This window comes from Oryctolagus cuniculus, chromosome 7 (assembly GCF_964237555.1).
Source record: "Oryctolagus cuniculus chromosome 7, mOryCun1.1, whole genome shotgun sequence".
In the NCBI taxonomy this organism is placed as follows: domain Eukaryota; kingdom Metazoa; phylum Chordata; class Mammalia; order Lagomorpha; family Leporidae; genus Oryctolagus; species Oryctolagus cuniculus.
This window is the reverse complement of record NC_091438.1, coordinates 90,202,728-90,229,308: the sequence shown is the minus strand read 5'-3', so window position 1 is coordinate 90,229,308 and position 26,581 is coordinate 90,202,728. Positions and strand designations below refer to the sequence as shown.

Sequence of the window (26,581 nt, the reverse complement as noted above, 5' to 3'; positions counted from 1 at the left end):
TTATTTTCAAAGTATTTTATTTATAAGATTTGAACAGAAGCTAGAACAAAAAAGTAGATAAGGCCGATTTAATTCATGCTTAGCTTTATCTAAAAGCACCTTATAGAAGGTTTCTTCTTTTTATGTCTCAGGTACAAAACTTCTAAATAACAATTATACATGCTGTAGAAAGCATACTGAGAACTCTGCTTTTCATACCAGTCTTAGGATTATTAAATTATAATTATTACTATGACAGTATCTATGCAAAACTAACATACATACAACCTACAGAAGATATTTCCCTGGAGCAAAATAATTTTTTTATGATCAATAGTCTATCATTAGCATAATGTTTATTTTATGTATTTACAGACTTTTTATCACCTGAATCGGGTTTTAAAAATATTAACCTATTGATCTTTGCTGCTCTACCATCACTTTAAGAGTTTCTGATAAGCATCATCATTTCCTCTTTTCTTTTTTGATAGTCGAAGGAAAAAAGAATATAGCAAACCTCCAGTTGTTTGATGATTGGACATGGTTGTGGATTGCTCAAAATCCAAGGTTGTCTAACCACATAAATTCCTCAAGCTTTCCTAAAGCTTACATTCCAGCTAATCCATAAATTCCAAGCTGATAATATGTTCTCTTTTAACTTAAAATGCAGAAGGAGGACGATAACATAACACACATATTTTTGCCCAGCTTTGTAACTTACATATGTTTTATAAATGATCAAATAACACACTGAAAATATAGTTGGTTTGCTTCACAAACATCTAGTGCCATTAATTTTCTTTTCTGTTTTCTCTCTCAGTTTTTAGTAGTGGCAATCTATGAAGCAAGATCTCCTCAATTCTTCCCCGGAAACATGTCTTCATTCTTTTGGGAGTTCATTACACTGGATATCCATCAGATTTCATTCAGGGAGTAAAAATCACCTCTTTGAATGCCCAGAATAATATACCCCTAGAAATAATAAAAGAATATATTTAAAAGACTCTAAAGTCCTTTGTCAGCCCAGTTTGTGTGAATTTCCTGATAGGAAACTTTATTTGGTCCATTATTTCTTTAATTCATTTTGCTAAAGTAAGCCTGACACAAGACTGAGACCCAGGACCAGCATTAGAGTTATATTTAATGAAAATTTGGAACACAAAAGCACTTCAATTATTCATATTTCCTGATTTGCACTGAAAAATGGGTGCACATATGTGTGTTGCTTTGATAGGGTTCAAATTAGCAGTGAGCTTTTGAAAACACGGTCCTTAGTAGCTTCAACAAATGTCTTTTTACCAGCTTATCTTGAGCAAAACAGAGACTTTTAAATCAAACTTCTATTTCATCTATTTCTTTCTTTATTACTGAAATGAATAAAGTAATTTTGCATGGAAACTTAAATGCTTATCAAAATTGGGAAGTAATAAGTACAACAATAAAACCATTTGTTGGAAGCTTTATATATTATTATATTACATTATTATGACTAGAGTGATACATTTATCTTTTCATAGAGAGTTACATGGATTTCTTAAGCTGAGAACCCAGACATAAGTCATGTGTGTACAACGCAAAGGACTAAAAATTATGTCCTGTTGAACTCCCTGTAATTTGTTTATGCAAAAGAGCTTTAGAACTGGGAACCTATAACCCCCATTTCACCATTGGCAGTGCTGAAAAAGACTTTTGGTTACAGGTCTGACAAATCCACATTCAGCTCCATATGGTCATTTATCCTCCCTGTGTCTGAAAGTAAAACACTGTGAAGGCAGCATTTGAGTTTTTGGTGACAAATTACATTTCTCGATGGAATCAAAAGCTGTGGCCATCTGCAATGAAATAGATGAGCCACAGCTGGCTTCCATAATAATCAATCCTGATTGCAGAAGGACTGTGGCACTTGTGGATTGATTGTGAGGACCTGCTGTGACAAACAATAGTGACCAATTCAGTCATGTTGACAACCAGTTATTTCTCATGTTTAGATACAGACTCTACTTCATGTCATCAGAGGGAAAAGATGAGTTGGAAATCACCCAGTACTTTTGGTTGATAGTGGAAACCTGAAAATTCAGAAAATCCTTAAGCTGGATTTGGAGACCTGGATTTGCCATCCTGATATGTCAGAACTGAGACTACATCTGTATTCTAGCAGGGAGTTCAGTCTTTGCCTCCACAACCTTCACAGGCATTCTAAAGGAAACTGCCTTTTCACAACTCATGTAATGCAAGCAGTGACCCATTGACTCTGTGTGTCCCCTGAGTGTAGCTGATCCTACTAGGGATGGATACATTCTGAAAATATAAGGGGTCCTTAGGCAGGGCTGTGGCTTAGGACTTTTGGCATAAGTCAACCAGATTCTTCTTTGGGGAGTTTGGCATTTAAGACACTGAAATAGTGAACCATGGCGAACAAAGCCTAGAAGTTATGTACTCTCCATGAATGAATATGCTGCTATAGAACAAAAAACGAGTGGCAGAAAGGAAAAGCAACTACAACTGATCTATGATAAATACTTAGATTATGCCAGACACTATACATTATCTATTTTAAACCTCTCATCAAGATTAACAGTGTTGGTAGCTGTCATTATTCCTAGATAACTGATGAAAATATAAAATTTGAAGAGACATATTAAATTCTCCACATCATACAGATGTAAAGCAAAGACAGAAGTAAAGTTCAATTCTGTTGGACTCTTCTTGACTATTCAGCTACAGACCCAAGAATCTACAAGGACCAAAGGAGGGAGGGAGAGAAAGAGAAAGGGGTGTGGGGGGAGGAGAGAGAGAAAAAGAAAGAGAGAAGCTGATACCAATAGAGATGACATTAGCAAGCAGTTCTGCAAGAGTGGTCTTTTGTCCTTATAGCTTCTGAGTAACAGTATCCACAGGTATAAATGTTCCCTGATCACCTTTGTCAGGTTCTCATGAACCCATTGAGTCTCTAGATTGGTGCACATGCAGAATAATAATAAAGCTATTGAGATAATTAAAGCAAAGACAATATTTGTCTTCATTTCTTCAGATATTTGATCATTCACATTGACTTCAGAGATTTGACCTTAGCATTGCTTCAGTCTTCTGAATATGGGCTGTGCAAATATGTAGCTACTGTGAGTTAATGTGAAATTTTGCTTTCTCAGTAATTTCTTACTTTTTAATGTATAAAGAACACCCAAAACTAAGCAGAAAAAATTTATTTATTTTTAATAGCAATGATGTTCAGGCCGGCGCCGCGGCTCACTAGGCTAATCCTCCGCCTTGCAGTGCCAGCACACCGGGTTCTAGTCCCGGTCGGGGCGCCGGATTCTGTCCCGGTTGCCCCTCTTCCAGGCCAGCTCTCTGCTGTGGCCCGGGAGTGCAGTGGAGGATGGCCCAAGTGCTTGGGCCCTGCACCCCATGGGAGACCAGGAGAAGTACCTGGCTCCTGCCATAGGATCAGCGCGGTGCGCCGGCCCCAGCGCGCCGGCTGCAGCGGCCACTGGAGGGTGAACCAACGGTAAAGGAAGACCTTTCTCTCTGTCTCTCTCTCTCACTGTCCACACTGCCTGTCAAGAAAATAAATAAATAAATAATAGCAATGATGTTCATATATACACATGGTGCTTCTTTTCTAAAATCATTTTAGTAATGGAAAATCTGAAATATGTTTAAAATAAATAACTCATTAATAGTTTCAGCCCATGACAGTGCTTCTGTACCATAAACAAAGCCCCTGTTTGTGGGTAACAGAGCCTGTGTTTAGCAACGAGGCATTGAAGGATTTGTACCCAACTTTCTCATCTCAAGGGCTGAATGAAACTGGAAGAGATAAAAGCCTGACTGGAAGAATAAAAATTCTACACCATTTTACGATTTTTTGCATTATTTGTGCCTTTTGGTCCTCTATATCTTATTGCCCCAGCTTCGTTGAGGGTAGCAATTTAACTCTGTTGTCAAGTTTAGTAAATTCAACGTTTCATTGTCCTTGGCCACAATTCCCCTGGGGTCCCATATCTGGTGAAGGGACTCAGTCTGGATTGGGACTCCACAGAGTTTGAGCATTCATCAGTATTTGTTTGCTCCATGTTCTCTGAGCAGACCGTACAATCAGCGCTTCTGTCCCAGAGTCGGCTACTGCTATGTTTGGCAGTAGTTAACTGTTTAAGCAAATCTCGAATACTGGAACAGCAATTTAAGATGTATAATGAGACACAAAAATAGTTCCTTTGCATTTTCCATTACTTCCATAATGCTTTGTCAGCATTCCCCCTAAAACTGTTCCTTTTTGTTTTTAAAAAGGGGAGAGGGCAAAGAAAAATTTGTTGCAAAAATATAGACTCCTTTATTTTCTTTGATATTGTTCACAAATTTGTCTCATTATAGACAACTTGTTGGAAAGATTTGCAGATAATCTTGTCTCAATGGCCTTAAACAATAATTATTCCACTGTATTTTTCCCTTCGAATAATGTGTTCACCATAATGGAATTTCAAATATATTAGCAGGCATTGCCATTGAACTTTTTTCATGTTAAATAACTATTAAATATATATGTTGCATTTTTTGAGATTTATTTATTTATTTGAAAGAGTTACAGGCAGAGAGAGGGAGAGACAGAGAGAAAGGTCTTCCATCCACTGGTTCACTTCCCAAATGGCCGCAACAACTGGAGCTGAGCCAATCCGAAGCCACGAGCCAGGAGCTTCCTCTGGGTCTCCCACATGGTGCAGGGGGCCAAGCACTTAGGCCATCCTCCATTGCTTTCTCAGGCCATTAAGCAGAGAGCTGGATCTGAAGAGGAGCAGCCAAAACTCAAACTGGCACCCATATGGAATGCTGGCACCAATGGCAGAGGCTTAGCACTGACCCCTTTGCATTCTTATAAATAAAAAATATAGATGCTATTTAAATACACAGATTTATATTTTACATGATTCTATACATTTCTGTAGCATTTTTAAGGATTGGTGATCCATTTTAAATATCTTTTGAGTTGCAGGGCTTTTGCTATGCCAAAAAGAAAAAGAAGCCTAGCTTTTTAATGGGATGCAGATATAATATATGAATTAAACACTAAATATATGTGTAGTAGAATGTTACACATAACATTCTCTTTTTTTCTTAGAGTTTCACCAAGACTCCAAAGGCTAAAATCAACAGATGCTAGAGCATCTATGCAGGACCTGTTAAAAGGTTGTGAAACCTATTTAGTGACTTAATCTTTAGGGGATATATAAGTAAATCAAGATTTCTTAAGAATTTTTTAAAGGTAGTTGGAGATAGGACCAAGTTTTAGGAATTTCTCAACAGCTATTCAAAACACAACGTGTCGTCTGAGGGGTGTGAGCAGATACAAAGACAAGTCTAGAAAGAGCGGGCAGATTAGAACCTGCAGAGGAAGATGGCTGCCCTTCCACCCAAGGCACTGCAGGAGGGAGGGTGAAGCGAAAGAATAAAGGACTTTTCCTTTCAGCCAAGTTGACCCACAACATGCAGCTGATCTTGAGCCAATATATAAGACCCGAGACAGAAATCTAGGGAGAAAGAAGAATTGGTACTGCTACGTGCAGAAGCTGATGGAATGTCTGAGGCATTTAGTCAGATCCAAGAAGTAATCTAGAAAGAGATCCCCAGGTGGAAGATATTTGAAGAATCCATAAAACTTTTCTGTAAATAAATGAGAGGTCATATTTGAGTATTTGACACATCCACAGAGCACACGTGCAAGCACACATACATGTACACATTTATACTTAAGATAATGAGCCTATTGAAAGAATATTACATATTCACTTCAAATTATTTTCAGAAATATTAAGACATCTGATTGTGATAATTATTGTAAATATAAGACAAAATAAGAGGGCTAGGGACAGATGGAGGCAGAGTACCATCAGGGCTGCATCAATAACCAGGCATGATTTTGTAGCACATGGCAAAACTGATGGAGTGTGTATTCAGCTGGGAGAAGATCATTCCAGGCAGGGGATGCAACAAGTAAAAAGACCTGAGACCAAGACATGCCAGTTGTGATCAAGGACCTGTGAGGAGTCCAAGAGGCCCACCAGTCAGAAAGAGAAGAAGGTGGCAAGAGGTGGTGTCAGAGAAGTGGTAGGTCAAGGAGGGTCTCACAGGCAATTGCAGATCTCGGCCTTCAGAGGAAGGTTTGGAGGGCTCTAAGCAGGAGAATAGTATGATCTTATGTACATTCCTAAAGATTCACTCTCACACTTTGTTTTTTTGTGGTTAGTATTTGTTTTGGGGTCAGCAGGGCATGGGTACACTGTGCAGTGGCCATGACTCACTATGCTTACTCTATTATGTAGTACCAGGTCTGTGCTTCTCACTCACTTTACTTTCTTGGTCCTTGACAGCACTTGAATTTGTAACCTTTATTCCAGGCTCTTACAATTTCTACCTTTTACCACACAATAGGAAAACACTCTTAAAACATAAGCTCAAGCTGCTACCCTTCATGTTTCATTTTTTTTTCTTTTGATGCATCAGGTCTCCCCAGACATTGCCCTGTTCACATTCTGAATTATAAAACAGTTCTAAGACTTATGAGTCTTCTTGGACTTGCCATACCATTCAAAATAGTTTAGACCTAAGAAACTAGATGCTCCAGAGGTCTTCAACTTCTTTGCCAATAGGAGACCATATTGGTTCTAGGATCTTTTTAATTTCTCTTGAAGAAGATGCAGGAAGCACTGGAACAGGACTCACACCTGGGCAATGTTATCCCTAGAGAATGAGGAGCCCAGCCACAATACATCATAAAATGCACTCCCTGACTCCAGAACTTATTGTTATAGAAATAAAGTCAGTTGAAAACTCACTTTTAAGACAGACTTGAAGAGGAAAAGAAATCTCTAAGGAACAGCCTAAGTATGTTTAGAAGTGGAAAGAAAGCAGTACCCATTTGTCCTGGTTAAAGGCATGTGTGAGTGCTGGGTTAGGAGGGAAAGAAAGGGCTTCATGTTGCTTTCTCTTACAACAGTCCCTTCCTGCCACTGCCCTCTTGAGTCTAGCATGGCAGGGGAGTTCAAAACTATCATTACCCAAAACAGGAACTACCAGACTCTATTAAGCACTGCATGGAAGACCAAATATGTCAACATTGAGCACTTGGTTTACTCTTATAGAATTCCCAGTCCCTGCTCAACAATATACCAGAATTGAACTCACAGGGTCTACAAAACTTCCCAAGCAAATTTAATCCTTATTTGCTCTGTTTAATATGCATTACCAGTTAGATTTATTAAGCATGTATTATGTGTCAAGCACCCTGAGTTCTCAGTATTAAGCCTTGGGTATCATGAGATTAATAGCAACTGCTCTGTCTCTGATGAATGCAGGTTCTGGTGGAAGACAGAATCATAAAAAGATAAATAGTGATGCAGGGTATTCAGGGTTGTTACTGAGCTGAAAATAAAGTGTGAATGCACAGGGCGCACTATCTTGCTGAAGGGACAGGCTCGTAGTCACTGCTGAGCGCCTCACTTTTCACTTGTCACTTTCCATTTTAAGTCAGATTAGGATTCAGGAAAAGCAATTTACTGTGTCACTAATCCTGTAAGGTTGTAAAGGTACGATGGTACGATGGTAGAGACACTTCAATGGCATCTCGAATCCCTTGGAGTACACACCAGAGCAACAGGGGCCCTCTGAAGATGTTTAAGCTGAGATCCTTTCTCTAATTGCATTTCCTCCTTTCTATCACTAGGCTGGGCCTCTGAGCACAGCTTATGATCTTTACATCTCTGCTTGGAGGGATTATGATTCTTGTAAACATGTTGTTTACAATTTTCCTTTCCTTCCAATCTAGTTCTTCATTCCCACCTCTGAAAGTATTATGACTATGTACCCATTGCCTTCGTCAGAAACTTAGAAGTCACTCTTGGATCTTCCTTCTTCCTCATCCCCCCCATGGCCTGGTTCTTTGATTTTCCTCACTCCAATTGTTTTTGAATCGGTCCATTCTTATGTGTGTCCATGACCACACCATAGTCAAGCTTCCCTTGTGCTACATCCTCATGATGAGAATGACCTCCTCCTTGGCCCCTGCACTTCCACTCTCGCCTGGCTCCAAGTCATCCTCCATAGCAGCCAAGGATAATCCTGCAAAGGAAAGCACATCAAATGCTCTACCCTGACCCCATCTCATCCCGAAGCAGTATGCAGAGCACTCTAAAGTTTTCATATCACACTTAGAATAAAAATCACTATTTTTCCACGTGTTAGAATCCCAGAGGATTCTAGCTTTCTTCTCTCTCCAAATATATCTCCTGTGACCCTCTTCTCTCCCTAAGATCCAGCCCCAACCCTCTTATCTGTTCCTAAACATGCCAAACACTTTCTCATACTGAAGTATCATATAGCATGCTTCTCCTTCCTGCAACGTTCCTTTCCCTCATTCCTCAGATGGTGACATCTTCTCATTGTTCTGTATTCTGCTTCTATCTCAACTCTTCTTTCACCTTTATTTGTGATACTCTGCAGTTTCTCAATCACTTATATCATAATGCCTAATTTGTATCCTTCATAGGACATAATGAAACTTGTAATTAAATAGATTATATTGATGATGATTATCATAGATAGGTAGAGAGATAAATAGATAATATATAGGTAGATGATGTTTATTTATTCAATGTTTGCCTTCCTGTCAGACCATTTCACTGTGAGCTCCATGATGTCCATTTTGTTCACTGTATCAACATCAAAGTGCACAATATGTTTTTGTTGACTAAATGAAATATCTGTTCCTGTTTTTTTACAACTATGCAATGAAATTACATAACTAATTTGCATATATTTCAAATTAATTTACTTAGATGTCTGAAAAATCTTCTCCCCTAACCACTTTCTACTTACCAGGTGCAAAAGGCATGGAAGAGCTCACGTCACGTCCATCTGCTTTTCACTGCAAAGCACTAAGAGAACAATATTATTAAATGCTGCTTTGTGGCAGTTTTTAACTCCCACTGACCACGGAATTTATTATTCTCATGTATGAGCCATTTCGGGATACACTGGAATTGCTTTTTTTTAAAAGATTTATTTATTTATTTGAAAGTCAGAGTTACAGAGAGAGAGGAGAGGCAGAGAGAGAGAGAGAGGTTCTCCATCCGCTGGTTCACTCTCCAACTGGCTGCAACAGCTGGAGCTGCACTGGTCCAAAGCCAGGAGCCTGGAGTTTCTTCCCGGTCTCCCAAATGGGCACATGGTCCCAAGGACTTGGTCCATTTTCCACTGCTTTCCCATAGCAGAGAGCTGGATTGGAAGCAGAGTGGCCAGGTCTTGAACTGGTGTCCATATGGGATGCCGGCGCTTTGGGCCAGGTCATTAGCCTGCTGCACCACAGCCCTGGCCCCTAGAATTGTTTTTAAATAAGTAACTACTTTCCATCCATTGTTAGCCAAGTGAAATACGTAGTTAAGTCAGTGTGTCTATAGTTTGTGTCTTGAAAACTAAAAACGTTATTTTAATATATAAACTAGTGTAGGTAACTTTTCATTCAAGCACATGTAAACATTTCTCTTATATTATTCCATTCCCAGCTTCTAGCTATGTAACATAAAAGAGACAGGCTGTTCTTACAATCTTTGCAGAATATCGAGCCTCAGTCAAAAAAGAAAGTCCCAAGAATCTTTTCAGAAATCCTGTTTGGGCGCTATTCCCAGCCTAATTTTGCAGACCAAGATGTTTGGGCAGTCCTGGTATGCCAGGGATAAGCAGTTGAGGATTTTTATCTGAATCAAACCCAGACTCCAACCCTAATTAAAATACCACAACATTGTTAACTCCTTGACCATGTTAGACATTGGTTTAGTCGAACTAATTCCACTTCTGGAATACAGCCTCTCATTTATGTTTCTGATGATTGCTTATATTTTCATTCAGCTCCCCTCTTGCTTTTCAAAGGATAGAAGTATTGTCTCACTTTTTGTTGCTATGCAGACATCTCTGTAGTTGCATAAAGAAAGCAAAATTCCTAAAGCCAAATAGCACAGATGTTGTGACAGGAGCTTCTGTGGCTTTCTATTTTATACATTTTCCCTTTCTCACGACAAAGGATAGAACAAAAGATGTCTTATGATGCTTTATTTACATTGTTTTATACATTTTGGAGAAAAGATTACTGTTTATATGTGTGTATGCATATATGTTTGCATTTATTATGTATATATTGGTGGATAGATAGAGATACAGCGTAACTGGCAAATGCATCTGATGCTAGCATTTGAGTTCATAGTCCTTTATTCAGGAAGCATGAACTGGCAAGACTAATGCAAACTCTATGTGTATTTAAACCACCAAGCATATATGTAATAGATGCTTAGAAGCTACCAATCTACTAGAACATGCCGTAAATTCTTTGAAATTCATCAAAGAAAATCAGCAAAGAACACATGTTCCCTGTCCCTCATCCCAGGACCACTTTACATGTGTATCCACCTTTTGATGCTGTTGCCTTCAAACCTTCTAAAAATCCCCAGCATTTAAACTTTCATCACCTGTTGCTAAAGCTGCTGCTATGCCCTCATTACTATTTCACTCAGAGTGCCAGAGCTAGTATGAAGTCAAATGTAAAGTGACAAGTGAAAACCAAGGGGCTTCAAAGTACAAATTGTATATGAGCTTCTTACCATAATGGAATAATGACACTGTCCTATAAAATTACAGCATCTATGCTCTTCTACTCCAGAAAATTAGTAGCATTAGTTCTATTCAGGAGCTAATGAAAATTGTGGACAAATTTGGAAACATTTTCCAAAAGAAGTAGGAGAAACTGAGAGTTTTCAGATTCCTCATATCCTTTCCTTAAATTATAAACATAACACCCACTAAATTGAACATTTATTTACTGGATATCTATCATAAATGCTAGACATAAGACAGTGAGGGAAAATAATATAAGTAATATATTTATATATCTTTTAATGATATATCATAGTTAGGAATATAATTAATAAACAAATGAATAAGTAAACTTTATAGTAGGTCAAAGGCAATAAGTGTTGTACAGAGAACTAAGATAAGGAAGGCAGACAAGGCTGAGCAGGAAATGAAGAGTGCTTGATGATAGATTAGATTTCAAAAGAATTATCAAAGGAATCTCCATTACATGAAAGACACTCTGGAACAGTCTTGAAAGCGTCATGCAGGGATGGATATCCAGGAGATGGGCATGCAAGGCAGAGGAAAGGGTAAATGCAGACTGAAAAGGGAGAATGCCTTATGTGTTGAAGGAGCAGTGAGAAGGCCAGAGAGGCTCAAGTGGCAAAAGGAGGTGCAGGGGTAGCTATCCTGTCACAGAGGTCAGAGGAGAGAAGCCCAAATGGAGCTTAAAGCCAGTGTGAGCACATCAGCAGTTATGTTTTTCTCTGCAAGAGATAAGAATTCACTGGCAGATACAACAGTTTCCCTAGACTCCCATAAAAAAAATGAGCACAAACTAAGTGGCTCAAACAACAGAAATGCATTTTACCTCAGTTCTGTAGAGTAGAAGTTCAAAATCAGGTTTATAGGGACAATGCTGCCTCCAAAGGTTCTAAGGTAGAATCTTCCTGGCCTCTACCTGCTCCCAGTAACTCCAGGCTTTATGTGGCTTGGGACCACATCACTGCAATCTATGCTTCTGGGTGCAAGTAGTCTTCTCTTCAGTGTCACCTTGTCTTCCTTCCTTTGTACAAGGATACTTGTCATTGGTCCTAGGGCCCATCCAGATAGCATAGGGTGATCTCACCTGTGATCCTTGACTTAATTATATCTGCAAAAATGTTTTTTTTTTTTTTTTCCAAATAAGATAACATCCACAGGTTCTATAGGTTACAACATGTGGCCATACCTTCTGGGAGGCCACCACTCAACCCAATAGAGAGTTCTGAGTAGAGGAGTAGCAAAAGTTTACTTGTGTGACAACAGGCTCATTCTAGTTCCTGTAGTCAAAACAGCCTGTGAGGAAGTAGCAAGACTGCAAAGCAGAATCCTTGGGACCACGGGACACAGGGAAATAATTCAGATAAGTGTATAACCTGTTTCTGAGTAATAATAGTAAAAGTGGTAAAAAAAAAAAATGGCTGCATTCTGGAGGTATGTTAGAACTTACAAAGGATTTTACACTAGCTGTAAGAGTCAAGGATGTTCCAAGTTTTTTTTGTTTAAATAGCTGTAGATATTTCTAATGGTTGGTACCACAAAAAGTTTATGAAAAACAATTAAAAGATATTTTGGTGCAAAAAAAACCTGAAATTTTTCCAGTTTTTTCATAATATTCATTTTCCATGACCTTTTTGAAGTGCTCTCATGTGTGGTAGCAATGCTTTCTATCCTATAAAGATTTTATATCACAGCGGTCAAGGTCATTAACTAGTTGACACTCCTCCTCATTCCTTCTGGCGGCCTTCCCTGACTTCAATAAATTGTATTAACATATCTCTGTGCTCTGTCCTAAGTTTATTCCTGTCATGGCTCTTTTTGTCATTTGTATTTTCTTTTGCAAAACACTCCAAAACTTAGTGACTTAAGTTGAAAATTGTGTATGTAGTTGATCATTTTGCAGATTGATAATAGGTTTAGCTTGAACATTGGTGGCCAGGCCAGGGCCTGCTGATCTTGGCTGGATTTGCTCGTGCTACTTCTAGTAGGTCAGCAGGAACTGGGTGATTCATGTTGGTCTGAAGATCTCTCTCCATGTGGTCTCTGATCCTTTTCATGCTGGCCTGGTGTTATTTTCATAGAAAATGAATAATTCCAGCTGTGTAAGAGTGGAAGCTGCAAGGCTTCTTAGGAGCCTAGATTCAGAAGTGGTACCATTTAACTTCCACCAAATTCTTTTGGTCAAAGCAAGTCACAAAACCAGTCTAGAATCAAGAGATGAGGAAATAGTCACCATCCATCGAGGAGACAGGTTATGAATCATTATTGCAAGTTTTACGATCTATTGCATTATTTAATATAGTTACTTATGTCTTAGTTAATAAACCCCATGATGAAAAGAAATAGATCTGTCTTAGTTCACTGTTGTATACCTAAGCAGTAGACATTGAATACATTTCTCACAAAGAAATGAATACATGCTAGAGATATCCAATTGGAAGATAAACTGAAATGCAACACTGTCTGCAACTGCCATGATTTCTTGGTGTGTCTGCATTCTCCTTTCATATGCATTAAAGTCCCTATGCTCTAAATTATCTAAAATCTGTTTTGCAAGTGGGGCAAATGATTGCTTCAAATCAAAGATCAGCTGAACATATGCAATAAGTGGTCATAATAAGCATTACTTCTTGCATTTTAAAATATCACAAATGTTTGTGATAACTTTTTTTTTTTTTTTGACAGGCAGAGTGGACAGTGAGAGAGAGAGAGACAGAGAGAAAGGTCTTCCTTTGCCGTTGGTTCACCCTCCAATGGCCGCTGCGGCCAGCGCACTGCAGCCAGCGCACCAGGTACTTATCCTGGTCTCCCATGCGGGTGCAGGGCCCAAGCACTTGGGCCATCCTCCACTGCACTCCCGGTCCACAGCAGAGAGCTGGCCTGGAAGAGGGGCAACCGGGACAGAATCCGGCGCCCCGACCGGGACTAGAACCCAGTGTGCCGGCGCCGCAAGGCAGAGGATTAGCCTAGTGAGCCGCGGTGCCGGCCCGATAACTTTTTTTAAAGATTTATTTATTTATTTGAAAGGGAGAGTTACAGAGCCAAGATAGAGAGAATCCTCCATCCATTGGTTCATTCCCCATATAACTGAAATTGTCTGGGATTAGGCCAAGAGGAAGCCAGGAGCCAAGAGCTTATTCCAGGTCTCCCACATGGGTGCAGGGGCCTGAGCACTTGGACCATCTTCTACTGCTTTCCCAGTCACATTAGCAAGCAGCAGCTTTACCCACTATGCCAAAGTGCCAGCCCCTGTGTTAACTTTTTAAAGGTGTTGCATATTCATTTGCTTTATATTGACATGGAAACATATATTCTTTTAATTTCCCTTATAATAATCATATTTCTATATATATGTGTGTGTATATATATGTTAGCAAAATATTTACTTGTTGAGATATAGCAGGTGTTGTGTAGACCTAACTCTTTAAAAAAAAAAAAAAAAAAAAAAAAAAAGAAGTTCAGAGCTCAGGCAACTAACTTCTTCCTAGGAGTTATTTGCATCTCCTTAGGAGTACCTGGCTGGAAGCAAAGTTTTCCAAAAGGATCTTTTCCTTTCCTACTATGTTCATCTTAGAATCTAAAATGCAAAGGATTCATTATTGTTAATATGTTATTGCTAAACAATGCCATTGTTTTGGAAACTCAAAAACTTTTACAAGTGGAATACAAAGGCAAGTTATCCTGTCCAAGGTAGAAACATACATGTGCCTTGGGGCTAGAGATAAGAATTACACTTAAAATCCTAATGCCCGATCATTTTCGCTAATGACTGTATTCCCAAAGCCCATCCATTTTTCTCTGTTATTCCCTACACCACAAGATTTTGCACCATCAACCAACAAGCCTCTCTTAGACTCCCTTACATCTTTCAAACCCTCCTTAATGTGAACCTCTTTTGCCACTGAACCTGAACATTTTCCAGAGCCTTATTGATCTAAGCACATCAACGTGTTGTTTTTGCTGCTTCTCTGTCTGTTGCAGTTAGTCTAATAAGTCTATTGGACTATTCACTTCTGTGTTTGGTAGTGTGCCTATGTTTTGTACTCAGCACACCAGAGGTGTGGAAACAACATTGTAATCTGAGAAGCAATTTAGTGAGAGCAATTGGGGAAGAACCTTTAGCTCTCCAAAGAAGGTTGTGAAGCAGAAATATAGTGAGGAGCTATCTTGGAGTATATGAAAGAGCCCAGTTCTTTGGAAATTGAAGGGAAGGAAAAGAAGAAAGAGTTTGTTCTGTGGCCAGTAACAACTGCTGGTTTATTAGGAACTTGCCTCGGCAGGGAAGCAGACACAGAGAAGAGGTAGGGATATAGGAGTGCCAAGACTGTGCAAATCAAGAAGAGGAAGAGGCAGGGTTTAGGTAAGAAAACCTCAGATCATAATACAAATCTGACAAAGACTTGAGCAACCCTAAAGGACATGGAAGCAAAAACTGGCCAGCAGAGGAATACTGCACCTGGCAGGAAAACTCCATTATTAATGTAGAAAAAAAACCCAACCGCTGGAGGCATTGCTACAGAACCCCCTCCAAACTGGGTCCACTTGCTTGAAGCACAGGAAGCCAATCGCTGGCACCGAGGTGGCAGAAGAAAAGAGATGTTATTATAAAGCACAGGACAAGGAGCCAGGCAGCCACTACTTAATGCCCAGGTTCTCCAAGAGGTTGGGGTAAATGTTCTTAGAGATTGAAGTAAGGGCTGAGAAGTGTGTGTTCAGTTTGTGTCCAAGTTCCTCGTCAGTGCGCAGTGTTCATGACTGCTACAAATGGTCAGCAGTCCCATGTCCTTTAGGGGATTTCAGCGATGACAAAGTGGGCTGCAGTCAGGCTGGGGGCTGCATATATGTGGTAGGTATCTTTAGCTCTGGCCTGGAGTTCCTGGAAATGAAACTTTTCATGACAAGATGGAACATCAAGGCATTATCTATAAGGGCCATAAAGAACTTCCTTGAGTCCAGAAATTAGGGGCCTTGGAGGGCCAGTTGCACCACTCCCTCAATTCAGTGAGCTAATTTTAATAAGAGATGGATTTGCAGTCATAAAAGCAGGACAAGGAAACTTTAAGCTAAGGGAGGGAGACTGGAAGGCTGGGACCCGATGGTAGCGAGCATCTGCATCCAAGGCACTGTACGAGGGCTCAGTTTCATTGTGCTGAGTCATTGTCCCAGGCTGCCTGAGAAGGTGAGTTCTGAAAGCACCCCTAGCTGGAGTTTGTTAGCTGACTCTCCTCCTTGCTGTAGAGCCACAGGCTTTTCTTACAGAGATTCAAGGACCTCACAGCTCCTGTGGAATTTCATGTAGTTTTTGTAAAAACGTTTGAGAGGTAGTCAAATGTAGAATTAAATGAGTCGCCAGGTGGATAGGTGAGTGGGAAAATGAGACTTCAATCAAAAGAATCCTAATATATTCACTCTTTCTGTTAATCAGCATAATTTTTAATCACTTGTGGTTTGGGTGCCCTTTTTGGGGTTTTACTTGTTTATGGGAAATTGACAGTTATTAATTGTTTTTAAGCTTGAACCAGTCCTTATTAGAATTCAAGTATATTTCCCACCACTGGGCCCAACATCTATGTAATCATTTATCCTATAGTGAATTTTACTGTAAGTGTAATATTTACAAGAAGCTATTTGTCATTCCTGGGTCAAGTATAGAAACGTCAATATTTTCTGGATAAATATGTCAAAATAGCTAAGAACAGAAGAGAATGGGAAGCTTATAATATAGCAATTTATATTACAGTTGGGAGGTTTTCTATCTAGTTTGACTCTGTTGTCATTCTTGTTGTCATAAATATGATTTTCCAATCATTAACCATCATTACTATTAATGGCATTAATAATGGTAATCTGTCTCACTAAGGATTTCAAAGTACTGTACTTTTTATGTCAAATGAGTTCCAGGACTCCAGCAGTGATTCCCACCCTGATGTGCTACACCCAAAGTCTCCAAACACAATTAATTTTAATTCATATATGAACATACCATACAGCACTTGTGTTAGGGAATGGAGTGGCAGACCCTCACAAACAATTTCAGCTCTCAAAAGACTTAAATCTAATTGGCATTATATCCCCCTTTATCCACCGGGAACAGCACTCTGTCAGCTGAACATTGTTCTACGTATTTGTTCCCAGGGCAGGAGCCAGTGAACATACACGCACAAGGTCTGCAGAGTCAGAAAGGGACAAAGGTCCATGGCTGGGTCCACGAGCTGGAAGTAACTAAACATGATCATCCCTTTCTGTGGCTTGCTCCTCAGCTCCTTCCTGACATTCTGGTCACATCACTCTACATTTCTCCCTCCCCTTCCACCCTGTGCTCTGAGGGTACACATTGTCCAAGCTCATTGTGTTCTTTCCTGCTGCCTTGCCTCTGCTCCTGCTGTCACTCAACCTGAGACACACCTGCAGCCTCTTCGCCTTGATCCCTGACTTGTCGCAACAGCGCCTATTCTGTCTTCAAGAGTCATATCAACATCACCTTGTCTGTAGGACCTTCTCCTTCACCCCTGCTCTGCCTTGCCTCCCTCACCCTTTCCCTCCACGTTTGTCCTTTGCACACTTGTCCAATATTAGAATCGATCCGCTCCCATCATTTCTGCTAAAAAGTGAAGAAAAGAACCATAAAGTTTCCTATATCTAGCCTAGGTTCTTGCCAACAAAACGCTCATTACCTTTTCGCTGAATGAATGAAAGAATTAATCCTTGTTCCTGCGCCTCCACAATTACTCTCTGAGTGCGAGCTGCAGGGACGCTCACTGGCGGATCCAGGTGCATTCAAGCACAGGTACAGCAGCAACCTTCTGAGGACTCCATCCCAAAACAGTGTTGCATACACAAAATGAGCTTTCTTTCTGCCTTAGCTGAAACCTGACTCTTTGGCACAACTGATCTGCATTCAGCCCATAACTGGAAGAAACAGTTTCTGATGGAATGATTAGAGCTACTACTAATTCACATAGCAGTCTAGGTGTAAACTTGTTAGTGTGTTAATGCTGCAGTAGTATCTGCATTGCAAGAGAGAATGCAAAGCGAGTAAGACATAGAAATGAACCCCTAATGGTGGCATTTCAGGAAATAGGAGCGGACAGATGGGAAGATATTTCTGGACGGGGGAGCTTCTGGGTGCCCTTCACATTGTACCAAACGAGCCATTTCCTATTCCTGTGCAGAAGGTTGGATCTGCTGCCACCACACTGTCTAGTTCTCCTGAGAACAGTATTTCTATTTCTGTCTTTTATAAAAAGGTAGAGGTACCATTCCTTCTGGTTGTCAGGGACAAGGAAGGAGCCCTCCTCACACAATGACCAGAAAAAGCCAGGAACAGACAGAAAGTTATCTTTTTTCTGCACCTAAAAAACACCATAACAACACTTCCCAGTTCACAGAGAAAGAGAGAGATTCAGATTCAATGGAGACAGATCTGTAGTAATTATAACAGTGGTCTACACTGACTAAGTGTTTACCCAGGTGCTCTGCTGCATCCTTTCCTTTATTCCTCGCACCAGCTATATAATAATGAAGGGCATTTTATTAGCTGCGTTTTGCAAACAAGGTAATTAATTTGTCCTCAGTCCAAAAACTGATGAATGACTGAGTCAGCCCTAGTGCCCAGAAAGTCATGACTCAAATCCTAAGCATACCTTTAGAAAGGCACCCCCTGGTATAAAGAGTGAGCACTCAATTATGCATACATGTTAAGATATAATCTAGCTTTATTGATACTGTGATGGCGATCTTATATATGGTAAGACATTTATACTATATTAATTTTATTTGCTTTTATTTCATGAGGATACAGAACACTATAATTTCTGAATCTAATTATTACAGTAAGCAATAATCCAATTATTACAGTAAGAACATACTGAGTATGGAAAATATAGTGTTTTGCCATTAATTTCAAGATTATTTCTGTAAAATGTAGCAAACACCTAAAATATGTAAGAGACACTTCCAAAATTTTTAAGGAGATCTTTTAAAAGAGATTGTACCCTCCCTGACTCAAAGGAGTTTACAACCTGAAAAGTAATATGAAGACCGCAATAATATTACAGGTCTAATCTGTATACAAGCTGTGTCCAAATTGATATAAAAACCTGAGAACTCAACCATCCACTCAGAGAGCAATCAGACAGTTGGATGTCAGAGACATAAAATAACTATTGTCTTCACGCTTTTACTTTCAAGCAATTGTTTCCTAAACACTGTTATAGTCACTAAGTCTGCACACTTCAGAAATTTCAGATCTTCACAAAGTCTCATGGAAATGTGTTAGCTTTTTCCTTGAGATTTCTTTTAAAGTATCACTTCTGTCCATCAAGTCAGAGTTTTTGTAAGTGTAGTGGGTTTAAATCCTTTATCTTTCCTGGTAGGATGTGGAGCTCCGACCACAGCAAAAATCTGACTGGAGTCTTTAATACTGTCTGCAAATATCGCTCATATGCTTGTGTTGAGATGAGATCTTTAACGCCATTTGGGGAAATACTGGAATACTGGAAATAACTGGTATTCGGTTTGCCCCAAGTTAATGCTGGCTTCTACAAGGGGTTATGATCAATTCAGTCAGTTTTGTTTGTTGGGTTTTTTTTCTTTGAATTGCCCTAATTGCCTGGCTAGGCATCTGCAAACACCTTTATACAAAGAGAAGGCAGGCTTCAGGTTCACTTACTCAGAAGAGGGTCGTTCCCTTCTGAGATCTGCTGCTGACTTACTGACTGACAGATGCGAATGTGAGTACACCGGGTAGCAACACAGGGAAGCTCTAAAGATGCTAAATGGAGAAGCAAGTGATAATTATAGATTGCAAAATACATCTACATTGAAAACAAAGGCTTTTCTATTCTGAAATTCCAACAAGAAGCAATATGCGGGGGGGGGGGGGGGGGGGCAGCTTAGAACAAAAAAACAACAGAACAATACCAAAACAAAACAAAACAACAAAACCCTCTCTTTCAATAGATCATTTGGGTCTTTAAAATAATTAAACAATAATAAACATTCAAATACTATTTTTTACTTGCATTGTAGTATGTGTCTCTAGATATATAAAAGTTAAGAGGACTTAATCCTTCAAAATAAATATTGCACTAACTGAACAAATATCTATGTTCTTTCACTGGAATCTATGCCATTCAAGTCAAAACACTGATCGCATTCAAAACTCAGAGTTTTATTCAAATTTGCTTACCTAGCTACTAATAAAAGATTTTTTTTGGCATACTGTCTAAAATCCTAATGACAAAAAAGGAAGAATCATAACATGTTCATAAAAATTGGATCAGATCGAACATTGCTAATCTGGGTATATTTTTCCCTGTGATTAACCAGTTCTTAATGACAACATTTCTTATCTTACAACTGTGACATGAAGAGGGAGCTGTAGCTCTTCTGAGACACAGTTCTGCAAGAACCAGCTTATCCACGCTCTCCGATCTCCTGTCTGTTTCTCTTTCTCTCTCCCTCTCTTGCGCTGTCCCTCATTCATTCACTCTTCCATCTTTTTGCCATTGTGCCAGCTCAATTTAAATGTATCTGCTCTGTATCTGTTCAAGTGGAGATAATCCATGCAAATCAGGAGCAGTGGCTCTCCATGCTCGGTTCACAGAGAGGACTCAGCTTGAGGAGGTCACTCGTTCACAGCCGCTCCTCCCATTATATTTTTCCCCTTATTGCAGAACTGCTGTATGTACACAGTGACTGAAAGGACTCAATTTACTGCAACTGCTGCCTGGCTTTACTTACAACTTTTTTTTTATAAAGGAACTTACCTCCATCTGTCTTTTCAAGGTAGGAAGTCTGATTCTTCTAAGGACGTGTGTAATGCCTCCACTGTCTGCTCATTATCAAATGTCACTTGAATGCTTTATATTGTTGCTGGCATTAGGCGCAAATGCTGCGATTCCAGGTGCCTCGCGCTTTTGTTACTTAACGGTATAGGTACAATTGTTTAAGTGCCGGGTATTGTAACGCGTATTTTCCCGGCAGCCAGCTTCAGTTGTACAATGCCTGAAAGATTGTAGAGTGTCCACTCTCTGATCTAGAAATACAATGCTCTATCAAGTTTTCCCTCTTAAAAAAATAATAACCTCTCAATATGTTCTAACTTAGCATGTATCCTGGCCAATAATAAGGAAGTGTAAGATTCAGTCGTGTTGAGATTTTTTTTTAAACTAGAACCTTCCTGCAGCATTTTCTGTGAAAAAGAACTAACTGTTGGAATGTTTTTAACAACAGCAAGAAAGGGATAGATTTTACTTCATTCTGCTGCAAAGCAAGAAGCTGAAGGCCTTCTTGCTAACAGGCCTGTCAAATAGATTTATTCTTCGCAATTCATAAATTGTCACTAGGCTATGCAGAAGTATTACAATTAGTGAGGAGTCAGTTACTGTCATTATCTATGCTACTATTTATTGTCTCGAGATTGCAATTGCATTGTAAAAAAAGTTTAATGTAGTCAGGCTTTTAAAACCGTTATGTTTGTATAGCACTGTTTGGGATCATTTCTTAAGTATGATTTTTTAACAGCCAAATGGTTAAGTTCATATTAAAAATGAGTGTAAGAGGCTAACAGATCTGACAACATACATGCTGATTTATGAAAGCAATGCCTAGGCTTACATTAGTTCATGTGTTTCCTTGAAGTTACTTGTAATAATATTTTAATCATCCCTTAGTCATTTTGATTTTAAAACATAGTAATATGTCATAAAATTACAGACTCCAAAATCCCTTTTTGATTAGTACAAATATAATTAGAACATTCCAGTTACAATTTAGATTTCAGTACATGCCATATGTCTTTGAAAGTGCTCCTTTTACCTTATTAATGTAATTTCACATTTACCACCTTATTTTGTTAAGAAGGTTTTGACATGCAGCTGTGACAAGACTATTTAGTCTCTTGGATAAGATAGAATTGGAGCTAAACAGTAAACAAAGTTGACAGTCCTGAAAAGAAAAAAAAAATCATCCTCTGATATACTGAATAGTTCTGATGGCATAAATCTTAGATTTCATCTTCTAGGTAGATACTTGTAGTTAGTGTGGATCGAGGGAAAAAATTTATTATCCATATAAAATATCTCAGTGCCAAAAATGTGCAGTTCTTTTTCTTTTTGATACAGAGTCTTCTATTGGGAAAAAAAAAAAAAAGCACTGATTTTGGAGTACAGTGCAAGGCACGAAGCCCTGTCATTGTTAGCATAAAGAAGACATCTACACAAGTATTACTGTGCAGAGGGCAATCTTTCTGTCTCTGGCATTTGTTAGGTTACTGTACATAGAATTTAACAGATAAATATGTTCTGCTTTGTGGCATTTTGGGGATCCTATTGGTATGCAGGCTACTCTGCTAGGATAGCAACAGAAAAAAAAAGATATATGTTTTATAGCAGTGGGTAATAAAAGCCTTTCACAGTGAGAGAAGAGGAATTTGACTTATTTCTTACGCAGTAATTAGAATTTCTTTAAAACTCTTTGAAATACTGAGTTGTAAAGTAAACTGAGGCTCCCCAGGAAGGGCTAATTGAATTTATGTATTTGAAGCATGCAGTTGTCCAGGAACAGCTTCCTCCCAAGAGCCTGCCACTGGAGTATTCTATTCAATCTTCAGCATTATAGGGAAAGAAAAGGATTCCTCACTGATGGCACCAGGAGATTCTTTCTTATTTAGAATGAGCTTGAGAAGACCACCCCACACTGGAAAGGTGTGTGGGATTGCCTGGCTGTGTGAACTTGAGACCAGTGGGGAACTACCGGGTGCCCTCTCAGAACAAAGGAAGCCATGGAGCACTCTGCCAGCAGTCGGAGGCTGAGGACAGACAGGAAAAGTGGCCAAGATCTTTCAGGGACAGAGAAAACGCAAATAACCAGGCGTTCTCCCTACAACCAAATTACTAGGATTTGAGAAGTCTGAAGGCACTCCCCACAGAATCTCAAACCATCATTTCAAAGAGTTATTTCCAAAGTCCATATTTTATAGACTCTCGCATTTGCTTGCTTGCAAACCCCGAAAGAACTCTCCAAAGACCTAACCTGTATGCCTTAAGTTAGGTTTTACTATGCATCCTAAATAAAATGGTCACAGCCTTCCACTCCCGTGGGTTTCTTTTGCTTCATCTGTAAACTTCCCCTCCTCTAGTAATTCATTCAAGCAACTGTTCAAGATAAGTCACATTTTACTCCATTTTAGTGCGCCTTGCAGCAGAATCTATAGAAATGGTAAACCTCATGGCTGTATCTAATACCATGTTGCTATTCCCACCTGGCTCTTTCTGCTGATTTTACTGAGGTCAGTTAAAAAAGATAAATTCTCATCTTAAAAGGATGCGATGGAGGGTGTTAATAAGTTCTCTGTGACTTCAGGAGTGTTCAGTGAGGCCATAGGAACTTGCAGCTCTGCTAGAGGGAAAAAGATGTTCTCCATCAGCAGGGCTTCAATGACTATATCGCTTGCAGACATTCAAAATTCTTAGATTCTACCATGGGACTTCCAAATTGTCAAGGAAAAACAAGATTAAAAAATAAGTTCCTTTAGTGCCAAAAAAATCTGAAGTCCATGTGCATTTGTAGCATACCATATATATTTTCTAGGTCTTGGAAGTCATTGTTGTGTATGGATTGGTTGTGCTATTGAGAACATTCAGCAGATATTTATTGCTTTGTTTATGTTCATCTAAATCTGCACAACACCATGGGTAAGGACTATGGTCCCCAATCATAGGTAAAAACATTGAGTACAGACAGCTAAATCATTTAGCCAAGGCCACACGGATGTGCCAGACCGGGGACTTGAACCTGTTTGTTCTGTTGCTGGCTCTGAAACATCACTCAGCACTACCTTCCTAGCTAATCAGCTGGGATAACTAAATTTGGTAAGGACTCCCCATAGCAAAAATATTCCTATTTACCCATTTGCTATTGTGATTCGGATATCTGATTCTGATTTTTCCACTCCTGATAGCACTTCACCTCAGTCTGGTATTACCATGATATCACACTTTTTAAAAGTTGTTTCATTTAATGCATGCTGGGAATGGTTACTCTTGCAGAACACCCGTCTTTTACCTCAAGGAGTTAAGAACTAAATCAGATCTGTAATTGACTGACTTGTCTACTGACAGCCTTTGAAGCGCCACCACCCCCCACCTTTTTTTTCTGTCTAAAGAACAAGATTGACATCTCTTTATATGTTTGGAATTTTTCAGTGGTGTAAAGTGCTTGGTAATGATGGAAATTAACCTGAGGCTTTATCTAACTACCTTTCCTAGCAACTCCATTGAAGTTCTGATAACAATTAAAATTTTGATGCAAACAACTGTTCCCATCAGAAAAAAAAAGAGAGCCTTCTATCTTGTCAGATTTTTCTTCAAAATCTCCTGGGTAGCAAAAGGTGGCCCTGGTCCTTGCCTTTCTTTGGATTGGGTATATCTATGTGAAAATTTCCGCAGTTGAAATACACCAGCACATAAGGAAAGCAGATACAGAAAAGTAATGAAGTGACAATGACTCTTTAAATGGCCTGACTGTAAAACACTGACCATAATCCTCTGTCCTTGTGTTGGGAGGTGTTATCTCCTTGGGGAGCAGTGAGTAAGAACAGGGCTACAGAGGGAAGCTGCGTGTACTTGGGGGGGCTTGAGCTGTCTCCCTCTACTTTTTCTTCCCAGTGTGAGAAGATGAACTATTACCCATGTAACCCACAGGAATCTGATTTAAAGATTGTTCATTTGACCTGTGGATATGAATTATCTAATGTAAACAAAAATCTCAACAGCATCAACACATAATCAAATGGCAGAAATGTGGGGAACACGGGTCAGCAGCAATTGAGCAAGCTACACATTTCCTGAGGAACAAATGGAAAACAATTTTGATGCCATTCTGTGATACTAGCAATTCTTTTTAGATCTTACGTGAACTATCAGGCAGATGGACTGCCCTATATAGCCAAAGCCTCTATCTGCTAGCCAGCAGAAAGCCCAGGAATCTATCTTGATAGTTATTTCAACCTATTCGTTTTGCCAGGATTAGCTAAGTTAGATGTCGATTGTTGGAACAGGAAAGGTTGGGAATTAATTTAAATTTGAGCTTACCCTGCCATCACCTCTTACCCAGGGAGTTTCTCAGTCTGTGAGACACTCCTTTCAGATGTGAGTTCTCCATTACTAGGTTGATATTCTTACCTTGAAGGAAAATAGGAGGGCAGGATGAGAACCAAGGATGGTGGTCAGGAGCCATGTGTTGATACAAACGTTCAAAGGAGTTTAAAAAAAAAAAAAAAAACTGATCTAAAAGCATTTGAAGACTGTGTCCATTGCTGCATTCATCAGCTGCATAACTGAATTCCTTGTCTAAAAAAAGTCAATTTCCTAAAATTAAAAATATAGTCAAAAGATTTTTCTCACTGAACAAGGCTTGCAAAAATATCCAGACAACTTAATTCTCAAATATATTCACAATTGGTTCAGGTTGGACACTTATCAACACATCTGAGCTCAAAAATAAAACTTCAGCAGCTAATCAGATCTTCAATTGAGAAAGGAAGGCCAAAATTAGTAGAAGCCTTAAACCAGGATGAGAAAGTCCTTGTTATTGTTGTTATGGTTGTTTTACAGATACATGCGTTTTTTCTATGAATTCTCTCTCAAAAAATTAATAAAATGCCTCTCCCAAAACTGAGACTTGTTCCCATGTATCTGCAGCGTCTACTGTGCACACCACACAAGTCAGCCTCCAACTGTGTTCTTTTCTCACATTTCCCCAGTTGTTTTATGGATCAAATTCTTGTATTCCAAATAGCTTGTAAAATATTTGAAGATGAAACTCACACTAACTCTCTGTCTTTCACAAACCTGACATCAGTGCTCAGACCAGAGCCAATTCTTGTTTAATAAAGAATGGATTGAATTTTCAAATATACTTAGCTTCAGTTGCATATTTTTAAAAATTTGTTACAAGGACAATGAGAAGAGCATCTACCCATTCAAACCATTTCTTAAGATTTAGCTCTATGCCAGACACTGGGCCTATGTTCTGACTGCATATGAAAATTCACATAGGTTACATTTTAAAATAGCCATAGGAAAAGAAATTATTCCAATGGGCACAATAATATAGACTATGATTTCACATTTTGGATGTTAAAGGGGAAGGCAACTCCTGAAAGGGAAAAGAGAGAAGGGGAATGAAAAGGAGAAAGAAAATATCAAGAACACAGGAGATCGCGAAGCAATGGAGAAAGCAGACAGCTCTTGCGAGACAAGGACAGAAGCATTTGTCAAGAACTCAGATCCTGGCATCTCTTACTAACCCCAACTTACAGTTTTTAACTTCTATCACTAAATCTCCCCACTCCCCCGCCCCGTATATCTAATAGAAATAGTAATGAATCATAAATAGAGATTAATTTTGTCCTGACGCTTTGGCTCCCTGGAAATGGAAAAGTAAAAAGAGTTGGGGCCCTAAGTGAGGATGAGAGCAAAGAGGATATAAGACGGCTTTTAAGGCGAACCATGAGATAGGCAATCCTATCAGAAATCCCACAGAGAAAGCTCACGGCCGTAACAGAATTTGGCAAATGCAGTCTTACCCAGGCAGACACCATCACCTAAGCAGGGTGGAGATGGAGCCTGTCAGAGGATCGAGCTTCAAGGCAGCCTCAAAGGTGCAATGATTGCCAGTCAGTGTGCTCCTGGAAAGAGGCGGGGATGTGCGGAACCGGGCACGGGGCTCGGGAAGCAGCGCTGCCAGGAGCGACACAGGAAACGCATTCGGGACCCACCAACCTGGGCACAGATAGGATCTGAGGGAACAAAAAGCCCCCATTTCCCTAAAGATCCGGGGTGGGTAAAGGCAGTAAACATGTGGATTCCACCACCCACGGGGGCGGGCGTGCTAGAGGATGTTCTCTACACTCCCAGTCGGTTCCTTGTTCAGCCTTTGCCCC

General features: G+C 39.5%; 1 protein-coding gene and 1 long non-coding RNA gene across 4 annotated transcripts in view; one reads left to right on the top strand and one right to left on the bottom strand.

Annotated features, from left to right (window-relative positions):
- LOC103350141 (uncharacterized) lies at positions 1-26,581 on the bottom strand. 2 transcript variants are annotated; one of them, XR_011390606.1, is made up of 4 exons: positions 26,225-26,566; positions 20,403-25,004; positions 8,845-8,903; positions 1-951 (listed from the first exon to the last, which is right to left on the bottom strand). It is a non-coding gene; the product is annotated as an uncharacterized lncRNA (long non-coding RNA). The 2 variants fall into 2 exon arrangements; XR_007923578.2 differs by lacking the exon at positions 20,403-25,004 and having other exon boundaries at positions 26,225-26,581.
- The window catches only part of ADGRL2 (adhesion G protein-coupled receptor L2), a 695,256-nt gene continuing 688,685 nt past the window's right edge, over positions 20,011-26,581 (top strand). For both annotated transcript variants that reach the window (XM_070078167.1, XM_070078187.1), the window contains exon 1: positions 20,011-20,421. The gene's annotated coding sequence lies outside the window, so the exon portion shown is untranslated. The remainder of the gene's footprint in view (positions 20,422-26,581) is intronic.